Raw genomic sequence first — 20,554 nt, 5'->3', positions numbered from 1 at the left:
AAAGCTGGACTCTTTTTGTGTCTTACCGCTATGGAAAGCTTCAGTCCTCACCCTTCTGTGACTGCTGGTTGTCCTATACAGTGCACAGGCACGCACAGACGCCGAGACACAGCATTACAGGTTGGGGGGGGGGTTCCAGCCTGCAGGGGAGGGAGACCTGTGAGTGATGGTGGCATGTCGGCACCTTCAGTGTTCATGCTCTGGTTCTTCTTCTCCCTTCTTCACTTATCAACAGTGCTATTGTGTTCAACTAAAGGAGGCTTACTGGGGATGCTTGTGTGAGTGTGTGTGTGTGTGTGTTTGCATTGTTGTTAGTTTTTGGTGGGTTTTTTTTTTGTTTGTTTTATATATGATAATTTTGATATACATGTTTAGAGCCTGGCTGACCATGATAGCTTTGAGATGGCCACAGTGGTCGGCGAGGCTCTGAGCACCATGATTTGATGTGTCATTTCTCTTAAAAAAGGTAACATAGAGTCATTATTATTATGTGTGTGATATGTGTGTGCATGTGTGTGTGTAAAAATATGTTTATTATGATATATATGTATAATCTTTTTTTTCATGAATGATGACTTCATTTGTTGAGCGTGAGGTTGGGGGTGATGTGGGGAGACAGCTGGCAATACCGCAGTGCGACCCATCTGGGAGGTCGCTTTGACCTCCAGTATGTAGCCAAGAAATATGTCCCAGGATTGTGCCTAAGAGCTTCAATGCTGTGTGTGTGTGTGTTTATACCTGTGCATGTGTATGGATGTGTGTGGGTGGGCGCTGGTTCCATTGCAGTAAGGCATGGGAGGTGGGTGGGTCAGGCGCGACGTGACAGCACATAGACAGTTGTGGACATGCTACATCCCTACAGTTGCAGCCTTGGGGGGCTAGTTGGGTCTTTGGGGACCATCCCAGCGCAGACTGTCCTAAAGCCGTCTTGGTGGAGAGAGTGGGGATGTAACTTGGGCAAGGCACCTCTCCTCTGTAAATCAAATTCTAGCCCAGATAGGGGGGGGGGGGGGGGGGGGGCAGCAGTTGCCTCCTCTGCTGTCCTGATGGTCATAGTCGGACATGACTGACCATCAAACATCCCCCTTGACAGGCTGTGTGGGGCCTGACTGCAGTCATCTGTAGTGAGTTGTTGTCCACCTGTGGATTCTGTGACAGTCCTCCACAAGGCCAGACCACTGAAGGGGTGCCTGTCGTATGTACTTTGTTGTGTGGCTGAACCTGTCTTAGGGGTGCGTGTCGTATGTACTTTGTTGTGTGGCTGAACCTGTCTTAGGGGTGCCTGTTGTATGTACTTTGTTGTGTGGCTGAACCTGTCTTAGGGGTGCGTATCGTATGTACTTTGTTGTGTGGCTGAACCTGTCTTAGGGGTGCGTGTCGTATGTACTTTGTTGTGTGGCTGAACCTGTCTTAGGGGTGCGTATCGTATGTACTTTGTTGTGTGGCTGAACCTGTCTTAGGGGTGCGTATCGTATGTACTTTGTTGTGTGGCTGAACCTTGTCTTAGGGGTGCGTGTCGTATGTACTTTGTTGTGTGGCTGAACCTGTCTTAGGGGTGCGTATCGTATGTACTTTGTTGTGTGGCTGAACCTGTCTTAGGGATGTCTGTCGTATGTACTTTGTTGTGTGGCTGAACCTGTCTTAGGGGTGCCTGTTGTATGTACTTTGTTGTGTGGCTGAACCTGTCTTAGGGGTGTCTGTCGTATGTACTTTGTTGTGTGGCTGAACCTGTCTTAGGGGTGTCTGTCGTATGTACTTTGTTGTGTGGCTGAACCTGTCTTAGGGGTGCCTGTCGTATGTACTTTGTTGTGTGGCTGAACCTGTCTTAGGGGTGCCTGTTATATGTACTTTGTTGTGTGGCTGAACCTGTCTTAGGGGTGTCTGTCGTATGTACTTTGTTGTGTGGCTGAACCTGTCTTAGGGGTGCCTGTTATATGTACTTTGTTGTGTGGCTGAACCTGTCTTAGGGGTGCCTGTTGTATGTACTTTGTTGTGTGGCTGAACCTGTCTTAGGGGTGCCTGTTGTATGTACTTTGTTGTGTGGCTGAACCTGTCTTAGGGGTGCCTGTCATATGTACTTTGTTGTGTGGCTGAACCTGTCTTAGGGGTGCGTGTCGTATGTACTTTGTTGTGTGGCTGAACCTGTCTTAGGGGTGTCTGTCGTATGTACTTTGTTGTGTGGCTGAACCTGTCTTAGGGGTGCCTGTCGTATGTACTTTGTTGTGTGGCTGAACCTGTCTTAGGGGTGCCTGTTGTATGTACTTTGTTGTGTGGCTGAACCTGTCTTAGGGGTGCCTGTTGTATGTACTTTGTTGTGTGGCTGAACCTGTCTTAGGGGTGCCTGTCGTATGTACTTTGTTGTGTGACTGAACCTGTCTTAGGGGTGCCTGTCGTATGTACTTTGTTGTGTGGCTGAACCTGTCTTAGGGGTGCGTGTCGTATGTACTTTGTTGTGTGGCTGAACCTGTCTTAGGGGTGCCTGTTGTATGTACTTTGTTGTGCGGCTGAACCTGTCTTAGGGGTGCCTGTCGTATGTACTTTGTTGTGTGGCTGAACCTGTCTTAGGGGTGCCTGTCGTATGTACTTTGTTGTGTGGCTGAACCTGTCTTAGGGGTGCCTGTCTTATGTACTTTGTTGTGTGGCTGAACCTGTCTTAGGGGTGCCTGTTGTATGTACTTTGTTGTGTGGCTGAACCTGTCTTAGGGGTGTCTGTCGTATGTACTTTGTTGTGTGGCTGAACCTGTCTTAGGGGTGCCTGTTGTATGTACTTTGTTGTGTGGCTGAACCTGTCTTAGGGGTGTCTGTTGTATGTACTTTGTTGTGTGGCTGAACCTGTCTTAGGGGTGCCTGTTGTATGTACTTTGTTGTGTGGCTGAACCTGTCTTAGGGGTGCCTGTTGTATGTACTTTGTTGTGTGGCTGAACCTGTCTTAGGGGTGCCTGTTGTATGTACTTTGTTGTGTGGCTGAACCTGTCTTAGGGGTGCCTGTTGTATGTACTTTGTTGTGTGGCTGAACCTGTCTTAGGGGTGCCTGTTGTATGTACTTTGTTGTGTGGCTGAACCTGTCTTAGGGGTGCCTGTTGTATGTACTTTGTTGTGTGGCTGAACCTGTCTTAGGGGTGCCTGTTGTATGTACTTTGTTGTGTGGCTGAACCTGTCTTAGGGGTGCCTGTCGTATGTACTTTGTTGTGTGGCTGAACCTGTCTTAGGGGTGCCTGTCGTATGTACTTTGTTGTGTGGCTGAACCTGTCTTAGGGGTGCCTGTCTTATGTACTTTGTTGTGTGGCTGAACCTGTCTTAGGGGTGCCTGTTGTATGTACTTTGTTGTGTGGCTGAACCTGTCTTAGGGGTGTCTGTCGTATGTACTTTGTTGTGTGGCTGAACCTGTCTTAGGGGTGCCTGTTGTATGTACTTTGTTGTGTGGCTGAACCTGTCTTAGGGGTGTCTGTTGTATGTACTTTGTTGTGTGGCTGAACCTGTCTTAGGGGTGCCTGTTGTATGTACTTTGTTGTGTGGCTGAACCTGTCTTAGGGGTGCCTGTTGTATGTACTTTGTTGTGTGGCTGAACCTGTCTTAGGGGTGCCTGTTGTATGTACTTTGTTGTGTGGCTGAACCTGTCTTAGGGGTGCCTGTTGTATGTACTTTGTTGTGTGGCTGAACCTGTCTTAGGGGTGCCTGTTGTATGTACTTTGTTGTGTGGCTGAACCTGTCTTAGGGGTGCCTGTTGTATGTACTTTGTTGTGTGGCTGAACCTGTCTTAGGGGTGCCTGTTGTATGTACTTTGTTGTGTGGCTGAACCTGTCTTAGGGGTGCCTGTCGTATGTACTTTGTTGTGTGGCTGAACCTGTCTTAGGGATAGTCTGTCAGTGTTCAGCTTTGTGCAGCCTTAAATGTCAGAAGGCTGTTAGGAAGGACGTAAGTGTCATTCTCAGAATCAAAACTGTTAATCAGACACCTGTATTACCGCAGGTTTTCTTCTTTTTTTTTCTTCTTTTTTTTTTCTCTCTCTCTTTTCGTTATTATTATCTACCATATTTGTTATCAATATCTACCGTATTGAGGATATTTCCTGCTGTTTTTTTCTGTTTTTTTGTCTTTTTTACTATCAGATTGCATAATTCATGGCTGTTCCATATCATCAGTGATTTAATTTCTGCTTTCATCACCGGCATCAGTTGAGGTAACCGTTAACTTTATCTACCACTCTGCACAGTGCCAGTGAAAAAGGCTTCAAGAATGGGAGAGAGTGGATATGTGGCTTGATCATTTGCAATACCTTTTGTTTGTGTGTGTGTGTGTGGAGGTGTGATCATTATCACTGTTGTTATTACCCCTTGATGCTAGGCACTGAGAAAGTAGGCCCAACAACCTGTGTTGGATGGTGGTGATTTGGATGTAGTTGTGTGTGTGTGTGTGTGTGTGTGTGTGTGTAGCGGAGAGGTGTGTAGAGATTTGGTGGCTGGACCATCAGAAACAGTAGCAGTAGCACACACCCTGTAGACAGGACAGGACAGGAAACACACACACTCACAGACCCACACACACAGACACACGCACACACACACACCTGTGGTGGACTTTCAGTACTGAGCTGGGCTGTGTCAGTCTCCATAGCAGCACATAAGTTTGCTTTGAATTACAAAGTTTTCCCAACTAACGCTACTTAGGAAAATCCTGAACACTAAGCAGACTGTGTGCTGTACAAAGATCCCTCTCCAAGCAGCACTGCTATGGTGTGTGTGTGTGTGTGTAGAGCCCAGTCCTGATTTGAACCACAATGTTTTTCACTGACACCTGTCCGCTGGGCCACATGGATGTAGAGTGTGTGTGAGGGGGTGCTGGGGACAGTCAGGGGAAAGGACAAAAGCTGGGCGTCACCATTGCACAGATTCTGTTGGCTTCTGCTGTCTTTGTTCCAGAATCACAAGCAGGATGACCAAAACGCACATAACAAACAAACAAAAAAAGATGTTTTATATGTTGTTTATTTGGAACATTTTTGACAGCTGTTACTTCTGATTCGGTATTTTTTGTTTTGTTTTGTTTTTTTCTAATGAAGCGTTTTCTTTTTTCTTTTTCTTTTTTTTAACTTGAAATGAGCAGTACTTGAAATGATATTGTTGTTGTTGTTTTTTTTCTTGCCGGTTATGTGTTTGCTATATGTGTTGTACATTTTTCAGCACTTGTCTTTCCCGTATTTTGCTAAAGGGAGGGGGTGAAGAATGCACCAGGTGAATTTTACTTTGTTGAATTCTGTGCCATCGTTGGAATGGGAAGGGAACCTGGTGCCTGCTTTGGTTTCAGTACTGGTGGTGATGATTTTCTGATTTGTTGATGGAATAAGATGGATTCATAACTTTTTTTTTTTTTTTTCCTGGGTGGTTTCGTCGCATCGTTCATCTCTCCTGCAGTCTTGGTTTTTTTTTAATCTCTTGTTGTAGTTAGGGAAAAAACACTGAAGGGTGTAAGAATTGACAAGGAAAATAGACCTGTGTCTGTTATTTTCCATGTCCACTTTCTTTCATATATATATCATGGCGATCTTAACTAGTTGAGTACGCTGTGATATATATATATATATATATATATGGTATAAAAAATAAAAAGGGGTTTGACTGCCTGGGTTCTTTCAAAACAGGATACAAAAAAAAAAAGAAGAAGAAATTATGAACCCACTTGGGAGAGGAGAAGTTGAATACTTCGACTCGTAGAGTTTTCAAAGCAGCTAAGATAGCAGCTACTTGTAGTGGGTTCATAATTATTTCTTCTTGTTTTTATACAAGTCTGACATAATTGATGATATAACCACCCCCTCCTCCGCATGCTCCATGTCAGTCAGAGCTCAGTATTTCTTTGTTTTTTTTCTTCCAAAAATAGATGTTTAGCTTACAGCCAAAATGATGTAATTGCCTGTTGTTGCAAAGAGTTCAATAATAATGACTGAAGATGGCATGGGAAACCCAAGTTTCTCTTTTTCTTTCTCCCAAAAAAATGGGAGATGTTTAGTTTACAGCCAAAGTGACGCAATTGCCCGTTGTTTCATTAAGTTAGCTAATGATGACTGAAGATGATGTGGGAAAGCCAAGTTTCCCTTTTTCTTTCTACCCCCCAAAATGGAAGAGATGTTTAGTGGAGTGATGGCCTAGAGGTAACGTGTCCGCCTAGGAAGCGAGAGAATCTGAGCGCGCTTGTTCGAATCACAGCTCAGCCGCCGATATTTTCTTCCCCTCCACTAGACCTTGAGTGGTGGTCTGGACGCTAGTCATTCGGATGAGACGATAAACCGAGGTCCTGTCTGCAGCATGCACCTAGCGGATGTAAAAGAACCCACAGCAACAAAAGGGTTGTTCCTGGCAAAATTCTGTAGAAAAGTCCACTTCGATAGGAAAAACAAATAAAACTGCACGCAGGAAAAAATACCAAAAAAATGGGTGACGCTGTGGTGTAGCGACGCACTCTCACTGAGGAGAGCAGCCCAAATTTCACACAGAGAAATCTGTTGTGATAAAAAAAAGAAATACAAATACAAAGTGACACGATCGCCCGTTGTTGCATTAAGTTAGTTGATGATGACTGAAGAAGATGACAGGGGGGAAGCCAGGAGACCAGGAATGATAAGAGAGAGAGGAACACAAGGCTTCAACATTCCGGCCTGTGGTGTGTGTGGCCAGGGTGTAGGTAGGAGGGAGAGACACAGCGCCCAGAACAGGGGGTGGGGGGAAACAGAAGTGCAGACTGTGGGAGGGAGGTGGGGTACCACGGCTTCATTGTGTTCTGGAGGGCGGGGGGGGGGGGGTGTATGTAGTACTGTTCCTGACTGGTGTTTGTCGACAGAGTGATGGTGTCTGCTCCCCCATCACACACACACACACACACCATCAGTTCTGTGCATGCTGTGTTTTGTCTCTGCACATTGTTTCCCCTCCGCCCCCCCCAGACCACACTCCACAGTGCATTTGTTTCCGTGTGTTGGTTGATGTTAAATGATAATATGGATACTTACGTTCCTGTCAGGAGGAAATTGGAACAAGTGTTGCAGAGAAAGGCTTTATTAAGTACACCTTGAAAAATACCTGTGTTAAAAAAAAAAAAAAAAAAGTGATTGTCATCTGATGGAGTGAAGACACTTTAAAAAAAAAAAATTCTTATGGAGTCTGTTGTACATGTGTATACATTGTTCCAAAGATCAAATTTATTTGGTGATAATATCAGTGACCTGTCGTCTGCTGCCAGCTGGTTGGAGACTCGGGGACTGTTACCTGTCTTCTGTCCAGGCTTCTCCTGCACCTTGGTTGTCTCCCTTTGTGGATCCCCACCCCCCCCACCCCATCAACCCTCAGGGCCTCGCTTTCAGCAGGAAATTGTCAAGGGGCAGGGCTGGTGTCTGTCTTTTGACCACCGTGTAGATTGCTGTCGGCCTCATCTGCAGGTTTGAAGGGTTGGCGTCTGGAGCTGTTGCATCATCTGTGTGACACACCCTTTGTCGCTGGGCTTGTAAGGGGCGTTCATAGTGACGCCTTGAGCTGACTGGTACTGGGCAGATGTCTCTTACTGCACTGGTGCGGCGCAGTGTCTGTTGGGTGTAAGGTAATGGCTTAGAACTCCTCATTCAGGCATAGCCATATAAGGACCTTCTTCTCTTGGGACTTGGGGGGGGGGGGGGGGGAATTGCTCTTGTGAAGGAGTGAATGAGTTCCCTTTGTTGTTGTTGTTGTTTTCAACATGTTGTTTACCTAGGGTGCCATTGAATTGTTTTGTGGTCATGTGTGTGTGGAGAGAAATTCTGTCCAGTTTTGTGATTCTGTGGTGGGGGTGGGTTATCTTCATCACTGGTGACATCATTGTCCGGTTGGGGCTGCGCAAAGTTCAGTGAATAATTGAATTCTTCTTCTGCTTCTGCGTTTTGTGGGCTGCATCTCCCGTGTTCACTTGTATGTACGAGTGGGCTTTTTGTGTGCATGGCGCTGTAGGCAGTCATACTCCATTTTCAGGGGGGGGGGGGGGGGTTGCATGCTGGGTATGTTCTTGTTTGCATAAACCACCTAACACGGCATGGAATAGGGGATTTTAAACATGCACATTTGATCTTCTGCATACGTACAAAGGGGTTCAAGCACTAACATTGGTCTGCACGTCTGTTGACCTGGGAGATTTTAAAAACTTTTACCCATAAACGCTGCGATGGGGATTCGCTGTGGCACCCATCAGGTTTGGTGAACATGTGCACAGAGTTAAGCATGGTGGCAGAATTCACTCAGGTGCAGGCACCATGGCGTTTCACCAGTGATATTTGTTAGCCAGGTGTTAGGGCAGTGACACTGATGTCTTAAATGGTTGAATAAAGGAACTAACGCTCGGGTGGATGTTGGGACATCGGGGATGATATTCAAGAGACCATGGCACCAGCAGGTAGAGGTGTGTACCTCTGGGGATATCTGCATGAGGCAAGACAAATGGGCAGGTACAAATGCATTTTCAGCCTGAGTATATAGAGAACCTGTGTTTGCATCAAGCTGAGCATAAGAAGCAAAAATAATGCTACTTTTGTTTATGTGGTACAGTAAGGCAGTCACTGGGAGAAATCATTTTTTGTTTTTTGTTGTTTTTTTACCTCTCCACATTTTTCAGATTTGTTGTGAAGGCTGTTTTGTTTTTTGTTGTTTTTTTTTTTTAATTCATTATGCTTGCCATGTCTTTTTTTTTCTACAGCAGACAAGTTTACCGTACACAAAGTCTGTTAGGCAAGACAGGGCTGATTGTAATCTGTATCCAGACAAGTTTGAATCACAATTCAGTTTCCATTTTCTTTTTCTCTCCCCCCCCCCCTTTTTTTTTTCTCCTTCCTTTTTGGTGCTTTGGTCATTTAGTTGGAGTGTTTCTCCTGGTTGTCTCTGGGACTGTCTTGTGGTAAGATCTCTCAGGTACTTTGTCTTTAAAGCCCACAGGTCTGTCAAGTCTTCTTCACCTGAACAAGTTTCCCACCCCCACCCCCTGACTTGGACAAAAATGAACAGACACACTTTGGGCAGAGGTGTGTGTTTTGTACAATCACAAGTTTGGCAATATGACCCTTTTACTTTTTTTTTTTTTTGATATTTTATTTTGTTTTTTAACATAACTTCGGTCATGAAAACTGCATAACCCTGTTGTGTTTGTATTCTCTGAGTCTGTTTTCACGTTTGGTTGCTCAGTAAACTGTATACCATTATCATCACTATGCGACTTTTTTTTTTGTTTTGGGGGTTTTTTTTTTTGTTGATGTTATAATGATTGCCAGGCGAATTATCATTGTACTCATTTATGATTGATATCTGTTCAGTCTTTCATTATTCTGTGTGCAATTATTATGTGATGTGCTCTGGGTTTTATGAATTGTGAAACATGACTTCTTTCAACATTTCTTCACTCCACAACATGTGGATTATCTCTGTGATGTGGCCGCAGCGTACACAGAGAGAGAGAATGGTTCAACCAGATAATTATGTGATAAATGTATCAGTCCATGCAAGGCATGTCTTTTTTTTTTCTTTTTCTCTTAATATCTTTTTATAATGAATTGACCCTAATCAAAAGACAGTGACCCCATTTAGTGTACATGTCCCATAGTTATTACGGAGAGTTCCCCCCTCCCTCCCCCTTAACCACTATGTACCCCCTCCCTCCCCCAAGAAGTATAGTAATCCGAACCAGTTGTGGACAAGGCTAAAATCATCAGAGGCACAGCCAGGCTGAAGGTCTTAGTATTTCTGAACGATAGAGAGTTCTCTCTGCTCAGGCATTTCTGTTCCCCAGCGCTCACTTCATGTGGGCAAATTCTGACAAATTCCACTGATTGCTTCTTATGGAGTCCAGACCTCATTGATAGGAAAATAATGACTGGAAATATGCCCCTTTGTTGTTTTTTTTGGTTTTCAGATCTGGGTTTGTAACAGTTACTTGAGACAGGCGTTGGTGGTGATGGTTGTCAAAACGCTCTTTTCTTCGGATTTATTGTTGGTGTCTTCTTGACATCAGTATTTCTCTCTGTGACGACGATTTATTCAGCCAGTGTCTTTGCCCCGTGTCGTGTCCAGGTGGGTCTCTCTTACAGTAGAGTTATCCCCCACCCCTCCAAGCAGAGCCACAATCATCATTGTGAAGCACCCGATTCATTGAGAGCACCTCTTTAGTGCCGTCTGTTCTGATTCCACGGTCTCTCCTTGTGTGTTTGTCTGCAGTTACAGTGATGTGTGTTTGTCTGCAGTCATAACGATGTCTTTGTTGTGTATTGTCACCGTCTCTGATGACCATGAAAGTGATGTTTTGTCAGTCAGTGTTTTGCCCATCTCAGACCATGCCTGCTTACGGTCCTCAAGTCGTGTTTTGTTGTTCTGTATGTCGAACCTTCGTCTCCACAGACGTTTTGTTTTTATGCACCAAGGTATTGTGTTGTGATCTATCGACTTTACTGATACTTTTCTGTGCTATTTATGTTTTCTTTCTTTTTTTCTTTTTTTTTTTGAGGGTGAACGGGGCCTGAAAGGGATTTATCTGTTCCTGTTTCTGTGTTGGGATGTTGTTATGGGTCTTAAACATGTCATAATTCAGACTTTTTTCCTTTTTTTTTTTCTTTTTTTTGTGGTGTTAAGTGGTTTGTATCTGAAGTATCAAATTCTGGCACACTGTGTCTTTTCACATATCTTGAATGTTCCACCATTTAATCATATGTGTTTTGATAATCATTAACATACATGAATATATCATACATGTGTATGTTTGTTGTGTATGTGTAATCAATGACTGACTATGATGTACTGTTAAACACACATCAGCGTCAGCATTGTGGTCACTTTCCTTCTATTTCCTTGGGGGGAGTCTGTGGCTTTGTTTCACAAAGAGATCTTGTGCTTACGCAACAGAAATAGTGCTTATTTGAAACTTTGTTTTTCAGAGCTTATTCTCATGTTTAAAAAAACAAGTGGACTAAGAACCAACCAGAGCAGCTATTGAAGAATCAACATATGGACTGTTCCTCTTCCCTCTATCCTTTGTTGTGAATGTTGTGGTGGAATTTCAGGGCTGACAACTGGAGTTTGTTGATCCGAGCAGAATAAATCAACTGGCTGGAGCCAAAGTGCAAAATGTCAGCATCACCAGTTTTTAAAGCAACACACCAAAGATGTTTGGAATCCTGCTTCAGTGCTGTCATTTCAGCCAGAATTGGGGGGGAGTCTTACAGAGAATACAGCGATGCTGAGCATTTTTCATCAACTCTGATTATTTTTTACAATAGGGTGAGACAGCTTGATACTTCTCGCTGAATCTACCATGAATGCACATATAATATATATATATATATATGTGTTTGTGTTGATGGTACTAAGAGTCCAGAGTCAGAACAGTAAGTATGTCTGACATAGCTGGAGGTATTGCTGCCTGTCTCAGTGTGTATGGCCACCAAGACTGGTGTGCATTGCTAGTGCAAAAGAACAAAATCACAATCAAGAATTTTTTTTGATGCTGTTTAGCACAGTCCTTACCCCCACCCCGCAATTAACATTTCATTTTCTTGTTATTCCATGCTCTTACAAGACTTTATTTTCCTGTTATTTACATGTTCCTACTGATAAGTATCATGTGGACATGCATAGTCATTGCTGTGGGTATGTGTACTTGTTCATTTCACGTTTAATCTGTTGAACAGGATTTTTAACTCTTTTCCCATTGCTCAGTTACTGGCCAAGGCTGCATTCACAGAAAGCCCAGACAGTTGCTGTCAGCTAGAAACAATATGGCGCTCTTCAGATGGAAGAAAGAAATATTGGGATTCATGCTGCTGGTATATTGAGGAGTTCTGTCCCTTGGACCAGCCATCCTCATTTGTGTGCACTCCACTAATCTTCTTCTGCGTTCACCCGTATGCACGCGAGTGGGCTTTTACGTGTATGACCGTTTTTACCCCGCCATGTAGGCAGCCATACTCCGTTTTCGGGGGTGTGCATGCTGGGTATGTTCTTGTTTCCATAACCCACCGAACGCTGACATGGATTACAGGATCTTTAACGTGCGTATTTGATCTTCTGCTTGCGTATACACACGAAGGGGTTCAGGCACTAGCAGGTCTGCACATATGTTGACCTGGGAGATCGTAAAAATCTCCACCAGGCGCCGTCACCATGATTCGCACCTGGGACCCTCAGATTGACAGTCCAACGCTTTAACCACTCGGCTATTGCGCGCGTCGCTCCACGAATCAAACAGCTGGCTGTTGATGACTGGTGGTCAGTGTGAACACTTAACCGCCAGCATACATGGTGGGGAAAGCACAAACTGACATGCGACGGAACTCTGGTCTGCTGCTGCCAGCCAATGCCTGGGCTTATTGTGAACACAGCCAAACAAGACCGACAATGAGGATTCTTAATTCGTCCAAATACAAGTACTAGTTTTCTAACAGCTGCGTTAGCAATTGAAAACAACACAAAAAAAACAGCATGTGAGTACTTTTTTGAGGTTAAAAAAAATCTACAATGGTTTATCTTAAAAGTGGATACAATATGAGTTAAACTGCAGAAAGATATTTACTGGGCTGTGAGCAATGCATTGTAGAGTTCCGAGTGTTCACTGGCAGGGACCTAGGTTTCTTTCCCCCCCTTCATGCTGAAAACTTCAATTTGTCTCAGTCTATCAGCATGAATTCATTTATTATTATTATTATTCCTCAAACTTATTTGTTATGTTCTTGCGATTATTATTGTGCTACCACTCTTTCTTATCATGAACATTAATATTAATAAAACACTGCTCTCTGCCAAAGCAGCTAATATTTAATGAAGAGAACACACAAAACGTGGTGGGTGGGTGGGTGTAGATAGGAAAAACCAACCCAAATCATTTTGTGCAATATGTTCTCCAGTTTTACAATCACAGACTTTTAATACAATTATATACAAAACCTGATTTTCTTGTCTCAGATTTCCACAGAAGAATGATACGTTATATTGACACACTAATAGCTCACAATGTGCCAGTCCAATATTTCCACTTTTTTTTTTTTTTTTTCATACCCTTAATTTTGGCTATAATCAGTATGTTCAGAGCACTCGGAGTAATATAACAATGCCATATGGAATACTTTGCTACTGATAATAGTTTGATCAATTGTGTACGTGCCAACGGTGTCACCCTTTCAATGTGTCGTTACAGTTCGTGTTGGAAGCTCGTGTTGAGGGTTAACTGGTGTAAATAAACAAGACGCACCTATGTTTGGACTAGACCAATTTATTGTGATCTTTTTCTTTTTCCTTTTTTTTATTATGTCCGTCAGCTCTTTGTGAAGTGTGTTTGAACTGGTGTCTCTTGTTCATGGCGTTTTCTTCTCTTTTCTGTGTACTATTTCTTCTCTGTTTATCCTTCATCTGCTGTCCTATGGGGGTTGTTTTGTTGTTGTTGTTTTGCTTTTTTCTGAAAGTCAAAGTGTTTTTATCTGGAAGGTGTTGCTCTGCCAGGTGCAGGCTTTGTGTCTCTGTTGTCTACCTGTCCTGCTTTCTCTCTCTCTCTCATCAGGAAACGGCACACTCTTTTCGACAACTTATTACTGTGTGTCACCATTGTCAATAAAGGTATCTGTTGCTGTCTCAAACCTCCTCTGTGTTGACTGGGAAGGCATGAATGCAGAAAGGAATGAATGTCAACATTTTTGTTGTGTTTTTTTTTTGTTGTTGTTGCCATCAGCCCAGCCGATCACACGCAGCCATGGCATGACAGAGCTGAAAAACTCTAAATGTTAATCCCATAGGACCTGAAAAACAAAATGAAACTGAAAAAAAAAAATTTAAATCATAAATACATTATAATAAATATGTTTTTTTTAACTCACTCAGTACGGCCAGTCCTCTCTTCTCCTCTGCACAGACCCCTCGGATGTCCAGTGGGTGTCTGAATGGCCCAACCTTTAGCTTCCGTCATCAGAACTGTGGTATTCTTTGTCAACATTCACCTCTTCAGTATAAGAGCATTCTGCTTGCAATATTTTGATGATGGTAATTGGGATGAAACGCTGTTAACGTCATCTCTTTCGCCGTTCGTATGGAGAGAGTTAAAGAAGAAGAAAAAACAATTGAAAGGAAAATCAGTTTGATCACATTCAGCATTTCATCAACAAATTTCAACACACACACACACACACACACACACTCACTCACAAAGCACCTGGGTTGGGATGCATGAGAAAGCTTAGCAGTGCTAAGTTTGCTGTTGTGTTGAGAATTGTAATTATGCGGAATTGGTGTTACAACCATTAACACTTAAGAAAATTCTTCAGGACTGTGAAGCAAACTTAGCACTGCTAGGCTCACTCCTGCAACCCCCCACAGCCCTGATCATAGCAGAAAGAAAAGCTCTTAGCTGTGATACAGCTGACAGAGAGACTCCAGGAAAGAAGATGTACACACTTCTATAACAAAGTCACAATGCAGTCGGGAAGAACACACACACACGTGGAGTGATGGCCTAGAGGTAACGCGTCCACCTAGGAAGCGAGAGAATCTGAGCGCGCTGGTTCGAATCACGGCTCAGCCGCCGAGGTTTTCTCCCCCTCCGCTAGACCTGGAGTGGTGGTCTGGACGCTAGTCATTCGGATGAGACGATAAACCCGAGGTCCCGTGTGCAGCATGCACTTAGCGCACGTAAAAGAACCCACAGCAACAAAAGTGTTGTTCCTGGCAAAATTATGTAGAAAAATCCACTTCGATAGGAAAAACAAATAAAACTGCACGCAGGAAAAAATACCAAAAAATGGGTGGCGCTGTAGTGTTGCGACACGCTCTCCCAGGGGAGAGCAGCCCGAATTTCACACAGAAAAATCTGTTGTGATAAAAGAAATACAAATACACATGCAAACACTTCACAGCTTAAGGCAGGCAACGAAAGCACATGACAAAGCACAAATACACAAAACCAGTTCCTACACACACAGACACACACAAGCTACTAAAACACTACGCACGTACCAAAGCAAGGCAGCCCAAAATTCACCCCACCCCCCCTACCACACACATATTTTATTTGTATATATATATATATATTGACACATGGCCAGTAATTAAAATAAGCATACAGAAAAACACCCAAAAAGCAGATACTGAAACACATCCTTGCATGCAAAGTAGACATAAAAAGCAGACCACATACATACAAAGCTGGTAACCAAAACATGCAGGCATACATGTACCATGCGCAAGCTGGCCAGTATTACTCAAATGTGAAAAAGATTTCAAACAAACACAAAGCAAGCCACAAAAATTAATACACTCCACTTTTGTACAATATCTTTTTATGTTTAGTTTACAGGCACGAAGTTAAACCCCACACCCTTTTCTATCCACTATTCCACTAATGAAAATCACCCGCATCCAGAGCCATTCCCAAAGCACACACGCCTGCTCTGTGACTGGAGAGAGGGCAAGGGAGATAAATGAAGACTACAGCACACAAATCAAGTGCGAGTTGCATTGCTTTGCTCTAACTTTTTGACAGTTACTCGTGACTAAAATGCCAACGTTGACCGAACTACGCCATTGGTCAGTTCCATACTACACACAGTTAGCAGCGGGTTACGACCATACTAGGCTCTTCCGTCCGAGCAATGCAACTGACTCCTGTGGAGTAAAGTTCACATTCTTTGCCACCTCCAGACCACAAAGACCAGGTATTACATCTACTGCATTTATGGGCTACAATTTCCATGTTCCCTCATATACATTAACAAAATGGGCTTTTTTCTTCCTTTTTTTTCTCCTTTTTTTTTTTTTCCCCTTGTACACAAGGTTATATTTTGACTTTTCACGACATCAATGTGATTCAACATTCACATAGCAAAACATTTGGTCCATCAATGATCATCGAAAAAAAAAAAGAAGAAGAAAAAAATCATTAATCTGTTGAGATACAAGGGTTTTTTCAATATGATAATACTTATAATAGTAATAATAAGATGAAGAACAATAACAAATAATAAAGAACAAGATAAACAAGATACCAAATGTCACATCATGGCATGTATACATGTTGAAATAGTTTCAAGGAGCACCAGTTGTTGTTGTCCTTTGTTTTTTGTTGTTGTTTTTATAAAGTGTGTTATTAGAGGATTATTATAATTATGTTATCCATTACCTGTGGCAGCTTACTTCTTTTATCAAAAATTGATGTACAAACATGTCAAATTTTGCAGTATACTCATTTCTGATATTGCTAAAAAATCTATCAAACATGCATCATTCATATACTATATTATGATGGCAGTTTTCATTTTACTCAATGTCCTATTACCAACACAGAGTATGGTAGCCATTTTTTAACAAAATCACAGTAATTCATTTCCATTGTGTGTATATGCTTTTCTAACTTGTATCTACACTTGAGGTCAAGCAGGAATGCTTGCAGAGTTGGTTTTATTTGATTGATTCTACTCCTGTGTATAAAAAATTTTGCCCATAATAACATTAAATCTAAAGTATCATCCATTGTATTTTTATCATCAGTTCCAAACAATGCCAATTCAAAGTTCAATGACAGTCGTTCACAGTTTTCACATTTCTCTCTCAATAGCTTATTAAAGTCCTGCCAAAAGGTTTGCGTAACTGGACAAAACCATAAATAATGTTGCACTGTGTCTTTTTCAATATAACAGAAATTGCATTTGTCATCGTCAACTACACCCATGTTTTTTAGGATGATATTTGATACTAAAATTCCATGACATATTCTAAGCTGAAACCATTTCATCTTTATTTCTTTGATTCTATTTATCTTTTTCAATGTTTTCTTCCAGTCAATCTGTGTACCTAACCTATTTTCCCATTTCATAAAAGCTTTCATGTCAAAAATTTCATTTTTCTCCAAGATTATATCGTAATAAATCCGTGTTCCCTTTTTTACCCCACAAATGGTTTTTAACGCTTTACTATTTTCATTGTTGTCATGATTCTCTAACATTATATTTCTTTTTCTGATGTATTCTTTGATTGATTGAATGCAACTAAGGTAATTTAGGTAATTCGTTCTTATTCCCCACTTCTTAAAAAAGTCTTCCTGCCTTAAAAACTGGCAGTTTTCATCCAGAATATCATGCACGAAAAATGCATTTTTTGCAGTCCAGTTCTTAAAATAAAAAGGATTGTTGTCGATTCTAAATTTAGCATTGAAAAAGATGGGTTCAGCTAATAACTCTTTACTGTTATCTAGTTCAGTATGTGTGTTGAAACTGTCATAAGCTTTCATAACGTCTTTCCAAAAGTTATTATAATTATCTTTTAAGAACCTCTTTGAGCCATAACAGTTTAACCTAGCTATTTCCGGGCAAGTGGTTTGTAATATTCTTTTCCATTTGAAATTTCCTACATAGAGTTTCCTCACCCAGGACAGTTTCAGTGCTTGTATAAATGCGTGTATGTTTGGTAATCCAATGCCCCCATTTTCAATACTGTGAACTGAGTGTATTCGTTTTATTTTGTCCGGCTTCTTCTCCCATACAAATTCAAAACACATATTCTGAAGTTTTTTAATTTCACTGTCTGGTGGGTTTGGTAACAACATCCACAGGTACACTAGTTTAGACAGTATGAGGGATTTTAATATAGCTACCCTTCCTGGTGGTGTACACGATCGTTTAGACCAAATCTTGAATAAATTTCTAACTTCCATTAGTTTGTCTTCTACGTTAAATTCTGTCAAGTGTGATAGATCATTCATAAACCAAATGCCAAGGATTTTAAATTTCTTAGGATTCCAATTCATACGTTTTTCTGTTAAATACTTTACATTTGAATTCTTATTTCTACCTAACCAACAACTGTTTTTTCAATATTTAATTTTAAACCTGAAATTTCTTCAAAAGAATTTAATGTATCAAATAACTTATTGTAAGATTGTAACAAAATGGGCTTTTACTGTAGCAATAATTTTACCCCACCATGAAGGCTGCCATACACTTGTAAAGGGGTGTGCATGCTGGGTATATGTTCTCATTTCCATGATCCATCAACTGCTGAAATGGATTACAGCACGCATATACACTCGAAGGGGGTTCAGGCACTGGCAGTCTGCACATGCTGACCTGGGATATTGGTAAAATCTCCAACCAAAATCGGGGATCTTCTTCTTCTGCATTCACTCGTATGCACACGAGTGGGCTTTTACGTGTATGACCATTTTTACCCCGCCATGTAGGCAGCCATACTCCGTTTTCGGGGGTGTGCATGCTGGGTATGTTCTTGTTTTCATAACCCACCGAACACTGACATGGATTACAGGATCTTTAACGTGCGTATTTGATCTTCTGCTTGCATATACACACGAAGGGGGTTCAGGCACTAGCAGGTCTGCACATATGTTGACCTGGGAGATCAGAAAAATCTCCACCCTTTACCCACCAAGCGCCGTCACCGTGATTCGAACCCGGGACCCTCAGAATGACAGTCCAACGCTTTAACCACTCGGCTATTGCGCCCGTCTGTCGGGGACCAAACTATGGGAACTTGAAAGAACAGGTCCAACAAGGGATCAAGACAAGGACTTCTGATCTTCATTTTGTCTGCAGCGTTTTTTATGCATCATGCACAGGGACACACTTGAACACAATCTTGTGAGTGCATGCATGTCATTTGAAGGCATGCACATACACACACTTTGTCCCAGTCAGAAGAGGAGACCACAAACTAACACAGAGGACTCAGTTAATGTCACATGATGCACAGGAGCCCACAACAGTCTGCTACATTCAGCAGAATGCGTACTTATACACTGATGACTCACACAAATCCGCCCCCACTAGCAACTGCACACATCACAGCCATAATCATGCATTCTTTTGTTTAATGCTTTCTGTGGTTCATATTGAAGGAGACAAAAACAAAACAAAAAAAATATACCAATGTACTCTCAGCCAAATTTACACACCTTTACACAACCCAGCTGTTGATGAGAACATACAATTAGAATACAAAAAAGTAATAATAATCACTGTATTACCAAATCATGTAAAATCAAACATAAAATTTTAATATCTGAAGTTAAAAAAAAAACTCAAAAATATCAAATGCCCCAATATACTGCAGTATTTACACACATGGTACAGAAAAAATGTATATACATACAAACCAGCAACTGCAGCTCTCACTCCGACATTCATCCATTTCAAACTGGCACTAGCTGGGTAGGACGAGGACGTGAGTGCTGAGGTGCAGCAACAAGATGCCAGAGAAGATAGATGACACAGAAAGACTCCAACCACACCAGTGGAAACGATACGCCATGAGGTCCCTGAAAACTGGTGCAAATCCTAATCAGACGACGCACTCCACTTTCCTCTTCACATAATTACCGCACAGACATGATGTACACACACACACACACACACACACACACACACACATTCTCTCTCTTGCACGCATGCTCTCACAAGAACATACACACACACACACACACATTACACAACATACACCCATGCTTGTACACTCAGTCACATACTCAGGCACAAATATTCATGAGTACATGTATACATCATATTTTTCCATCAATTTTCAACAGCTTTCACCAAAGTGAAATTCTCAACTGGTTAAATCAATGCTCTACCATGTTATGATTTTTACACTGAGTATCTACAGACCACTATCATTCTGATTTCTAATAATGATTTTTACACTGAGTATCTATAGACCACTATCATTCTGATTTCTAATAATGATTTTTACACTGAGTATCTATAGACCACTATCATTCTGATTTCTAATTATGATTTTTACACCGAGTATCTATAGACCACTGTCATTCTGATTTCTAATATCAACTGGATAAACCTGAGCAATCTGAAAACATCCACAAAACTGAAGGTTTTTTTTTTCTTTGTTTTTAATCAAAATTCGATTTCAAAAAATACTTTTAAACGTGACTTCTACTGACCTTTTTAATGTGCAAGTGATATCCACAAGCACATCTGTACAATGCAAGCTATTGTGTTAACAAATTTGGTCATACTGTCAAATTCAGATCTCAGCTTGCTTGAATAAACATGGAAGAAAACTGTTTCAGTAAAATTCATCCTGGGATTCCACCCTTGGCTGCATTTTCACACCTTGATGTGCTTTTAACACACTCAGTACGGCCAGTCCTCTCTTCTCCTCTACACAGACCCCTCGGATGTCCAGTGGTTGTCTGAATGACCCAATCTTTAGCTTCCGTCGTCAGAATTGTGGTATTCTTTGTCAACATTCACGTCTTCAGTATAAGAGCATTCCGCTTGCAATATTTTGATGATGGTAATTGGGGTGAAACGGTGTTAACGTCGTCTCTTTCGCCGTTCGTATGGAAAGAGTTAACACACTGAAAACATAGTGCCTATGTTTGTTTATGGTTGGTGTCATCACCAGTGTTTGAAATTAGTGTAAAGCAGAAGCATCCAACGCTGCCTTGCAAAAACTTTACCAGCGTCTCACAAGATTCTGACTGAAGAATTTGCAGCACACACACACACACACACACACACACACACACGCACCCCTCTCACTAAATGCTTTGA

The sequence above is a fragment of the Babylonia areolata genome, chromosome 26 (genome assembly GCF_041734735.1).
Source record: "Babylonia areolata isolate BAREFJ2019XMU chromosome 26, ASM4173473v1, whole genome shotgun sequence".
Classification (NCBI taxonomy): Eukaryota; Metazoa; Mollusca; class Gastropoda; order Neogastropoda; family Buccinidae; genus Babylonia; species Babylonia areolata.
The sequence above is the reverse complement of the archived record's forward strand: the minus strand, read 5'-3'. Positions refer to the sequence as shown.